The sequence below is a fragment of the Schistocerca piceifrons genome, unplaced genomic scaffold (genome assembly GCF_021461385.2).
Source record: "Schistocerca piceifrons isolate TAMUIC-IGC-003096 unplaced genomic scaffold, iqSchPice1.1 HiC_scaffold_936, whole genome shotgun sequence".
In the NCBI taxonomy this organism is placed as follows: Eukaryota; Metazoa; Arthropoda; class Insecta; order Orthoptera; family Acrididae; genus Schistocerca; species Schistocerca piceifrons.
This window is the reverse complement of record NW_025729208.1, coordinates 6021285-6026284: the sequence shown is the minus strand read 5'-3', so window position 1 is coordinate 6026284 and position 5000 is coordinate 6021285. Positions and strand designations below refer to the sequence as shown.

The 5000-nt window shown below is 53.0% G+C and overlaps 1 non-coding gene across 1 annotated transcript in view; it reads right to left on the bottom strand.

Annotated features, from left to right (window-relative positions):
- LOC124772218 overlaps positions 1-1607 on the bottom strand; it is a 1909-nt gene extending 302 nt beyond the window's left edge. The window contains exon 1 of the ribosomal RNA XR_007013882.1: positions 1-1607. This exon is cut by the window's left edge and continues 302 nt beyond it. This is a non-coding gene — a ribosomal RNA (small subunit ribosomal RNA).
- Between the last annotated feature and the right edge of the window lie 3393 nt (positions 1608-5000).

Here is a 5000-nt window from a genome sequence, read left to right as displayed (position 1 = left end):
GGCCTAGGAAGACACGCTGATTCCTTCAGTGTAGCGCGCGTGCGGCCCAGAACATCTAAGGGCATCACAGACCTGTTATTGCTCAATCTCGTGCGGCTAGAAGCCGCCTGTCCCTCTAAGAAGAAAAGTAATCGCTGACAGCACGAAGGATGTCACGCGACTAGTTAGCAGGCTAGAGTCTCGTTCGTTATCGGAATTAACCAGACAAATCGCTCCACCAACTAAGAACGGCCATGCACCACCACCCACCGAATCAAGAAAGAGCTATCAATCTGTCAATCCTTCCGGTGTCCGGGCCTGGTGAGGTTTCCCGTGTTGAGTCAAATTAAGCCGCAGGCTCCACTCCTGGTGGTGCCCTTCCGTCAATTCCTTTAAGTTTCAGCTTTGCAACCATACTTCCCCCGGAACCCAAAAGCTTTGGTTTCCCGGAGGCTGCCCGCCGAGTCATCGGAGGAACTGCGGCGGATCGCTGGCTGGCATCGTTTATGGTTAGAACTAGGGCGGTATCTGATCGCCTTCGAACCTCTAACTTTCGTTCTTGATTAATGAAAACATACTTGGCAAATGCTTTCGCTTCTGTTCGTCTTGCGACGATCCAAGAATTTCACCTCTAACGTCGCAATACGAATGCCCCCGCCTGTCCCTATTAATCATTACCTCGGGTTCCGAAAACCAACAAAATAGAACCGAGGTCCTATTCCATTATTCCATGCACACAGTATTCAGGCGGGCTTGCCTGCTTTAAGCACTCTAATTTGTTCAAAGTAAACGTGCCGGCCCACCGAGACACTCAATAAAGAGCACCCTGGTAGGATTTCAACGGGGTCCGCCTCGGGACGCACGAGCACGCACGGGGCGGTCGCACGCCTTCGGCTCGCCCCACCGGCAGGACGTCCCACGATACATGCCAGTTAAACACCGACGGGCGGTGAACCAACAGCGTGGGACACAAATCCAACTACGAGCTTTTTAACCGCAACAACTTTAATATACGCTATTGGAGCTGGAATTACCGCGGCTGCTGGCACCAGACTTGCCCTCCAATAGATACTCGTTAAAGGATTTAAAGTGTACTCATTCCGATTACGGGGCCTCGGATGAGTCCCGTATCGTTATTTTTCGTCACTACCTCCCCGTGCCGGGAGTGGGTAATTTGCGCGCCTGCTGCCTTCCTTGGATGTGGTAGCCGTTTCTCAGGCTCCCTCTCCGGAATCGAACCCTGATTCCCCGTTACCCGTTACAACCATGGTAGGCGCAGAACCTACCATCGACAGTTGATAAGGCAGACATTTGAAAGATGCGTCGCCGGTACGAGGACCGTGCGATCAGCCCAAAGTTATTCAGAGTCACCAAGGCAAACGGACCGGACGAGCCGACCGATTGGTTTTGATCTAATAAAAGCGTCCCTTCCATCTCTGGTCGGGACTCTGTTTGCATGTATTAGCTCTAGAATTACCACAGTTATCCAAGTAACGTGGGTACGATCTAAGGAACCATAACTGATTTAATGAGCCATTCGCGGTTTCACCTTAATGCGGCTTGTACTGAGACATGCATGGCTTAATCTTTGAGACAAGCATATGACTACTGGCAGGATCAACCAGGGAGCTGCGTCAACTAGAGCTGAGCAGCCGGCCGCCCGGGAGTGTGTCCCGGGGGCCCGCGCGAACACGCAAGCGTCCGCTCAATCATTCTGCAAACAGGAGGAGGCTGAGCTCCCCTGCACAATACACCTCGAAACCCTCTCAGGTCCCGGCGGCGCGCAGCGCCGTCCCAAGTACTTGGTCGGGTTCGAGAGAGGCGCAATCGCCCGGAGTTAGGCGAGTAGACGCTTTCGGTGCGACCACCCGTGCTCCCAACTGAGCTTGCCGCTGCCGACAGAGGCCCGGGAGCGTGCTGTCGTGGCATTGCCGGCGGGAGACAACACGCGCCACCTACGGTGACCGGCAGCTCCAACGCCAGCGCCACAGAAGGACAAAAGCCCCACTTGGGTGCCGAAGCGAACTCTCCCAGCACAGCGCACGCGCCAACACATCCGCACAGCTGCGATACAAACCACCAGCGAGAACCGCTGGGGCGACCGAGCAGCAGACGGCGTCGCGGCGCCGAGCGCCGGGCGGCAGCGCATCCTCAACGCACACAGTCCTCAATCGGACCAGCACACTGAAGATGTCCACCGCGCTTCGCACCGGGCCCGCGAGGACCTACTTTGGCCGCACGGCGCCGCGCGCAGGGTGCGCCGGCGCGCAGCTGCGACGCCTGCCGCGTCCGTCGGCCGGCGCGCCTGCCACTGGCCGCCCCCACCAGCCGGCTGTAGCGCGTGCGCCCACGCACCGCGCGGCCAGCACGCCGGGAGGCGCCCCCTCACCGGCCGGGGACGGTCCCACCCAGCCACCGCCGCGTATCGCTTCACACCCAGATGCCGTTCAGTTTCGTCGGCATGGTGGGTATCGCTGGAACAACCGGTTAGTACCTCAACCTATCGTCGCCATCACCGATTCACCCCTAGCGAGAACAACCGCACCACAACAGGTTACCATTTGTTCATTTGCGTAACTTCACCAGAAAACGCAGGCGTCCATCGCCATTTGCAACTTCCACGATTATTGCATGCCTGTGTCAGGTGTCACGCCACACTACGTCTGCCCACATACACGCAACAAAATGTGCACGCCTAGACAATACGTGGAAGGTGGCCCCCGTACGTATGCGATGTCCATTGCTCGAACGACTGTCAACCGGCCTCTGTAGCATGTCGCAGATATGGAACGCGGTGCACCATGCCATCACGGTGTGTGAGGAGAGACGACTAGGTCCGAATACATCAACAGACAGCTCATGCTGATCGCCATCCACGGCGTCCGTTCCTCCCACACGTCTCTATGGCGTACCACACTGCAATCCAGCTCTCATAGGGAGACGACACGTAGCTGCGTGCACAATATTTGCACTGTATGGTCCGCCGTTTTTGGGCGCAGTCGTTGTACGGTCACACATGTGCCACGATGTATCATTCAGTACATAAGGACGAATGTGCAGTACAGATTGTGGTTTACGCGTACGACATTAGCGGACAGTTGACACAGGCCGCACCACAACGTAGCCTGAGTACGTCGCATGCGGAGGGCATTGAACATGCAAAGTTCTCACCAACCAGCTTGCGAAGGCAGGGGGCAAGGTGGGGACGTGGGGAGGGGCGGCATGTACGTCCTGCTGCCATCCACATTACAGTGTACAGCAGGAGCATGTGGAAAGTGAGCAAGACTTGCAAGGTGTTTAACATGAAGCGATACACAGGGGAGCGGGGAGTGCGAGTAGCGAACTATATTGCGAGGGTTGCGGGTGGGCAACACTACACTAATTGAACGAGTCGTATAACAATTACAGAGCAGGTTTAGGCGACAACGTGGGTTACGTTAGGCGACAACGTGGGTTAGGTTAAGGCACGACGTGGGTTAGGTTAAGGCACGACGTGGGTTAGGTTAAGGCACGACATGGGTTAGGTTAAGGCACGACATGGGTTAGGTTAAGGCACAACATGGGTTAGGTTAAGGCACAACATGGGTTAGGTTAAGGCACAACATGGGTTAGGTTAAGGCACAACATGGGTTAGGTTAAGGCACAACATGGGTTAGGTTAAGGCACAACATGGGTTAGGTTAAGGCACAACATGGGTTAGGTTAAGGCACAACATGGGTTAGGTTAAGGCACAACATGGGTTAGGTTAAGGCACAACATGGGTTAGGTTAAGGCACAACATGGGTTAGGTTAAGGCACAACATGGGTTAGGTTAAGGCACAACATAGGTTAGGTTAAGGCACAACATAGGTTAGGTTAAGGCACAACATGGGTTAGGTTAAGGCACAACATGGGTTAGGTTAAGGCACAACATGGGTTAGGTTAAGGCACAACATGGGTTAGGTTAAGGCACAACATGGGTTAGGTTAAGGCACAACATGGGTTAGGTTAAAGCACAACATGGGTTAGGTTAAGGCACAACATGGGTTAGGTTAAGGCACAACATGGGTTAGGTTAAGGCACAACATGGGTTAGGTTAAGGCACAACATGGGTTAGGTTAAGGCACAACATGGGTTAGGTTAAGGCACAACATGGGTTAGGTTAAGGCACAACATGGGTTAGGTTAAGGCACAACATAGGTTAGGTTAAGGCACAACATAGGTTAGGTTAAGGCACAACATAGGTTAGGTTAAGGCACAACATAGGTTAGGTTAAGGCACAACATATGTTAGGTTAAGGCACAACATAGGTTAGGTTAAGGCACAACATAGGTTAGGTTAAGGCACAACATAGGTTAGGTTAAGGCACAACATAGGTTAGGTTAAGGTACAACATAGGTTAGGTTAAGGTACAACATAGGTTAGGTTAAGGTACAACATAGGTTAGGTTAAGGTACAACATAGGTTAGGTTAAGGTACAACATAGGTTAGGTTAGGTTAGGTTACACGTTGTTGTAAGGAAAGGTGTAGGGGGGGCGGGGCGGCAGGTTCGTTGATAGTGATTATAGTAAGTGAATGCTTGTGACATGATCAGATTTGTCACGTCAGGATGCACCTTTGGCTTATTAGAGGCGGCGCTCCAATTCTATGCTTGTGTCAGACCTGTGTCTTTGACTCATGTCATTGTTTGTGCGCTGTGACAGGAGGTACTATTGTGATGTTGGGTGCACCGTTGTATAGGACATGTGTGGGTGTTGGTGCCTGATCTGCGCAATGGTGGATGTCGAAAGGGTGGGATATTGTATTTTCCGCATGGACCTCCTGGTCTGGTTGTGATAGTGTGGATTGTGTAATGTGGCGGAGAGGATGCACTGGATGTTGTTCCATGCTGGTGCTTACATATTGTATGTGCGCCCGTTAGAAGCAGAGAGTGGTGCGTGATCAGAGTGGCTGGCTGACGTGTGGTTCCCATTGTGGGCAGACTCTTTCAGCATGTATACGGACAGTTGTATATATATTCTGTAGTTTGATGGCTCTGCATT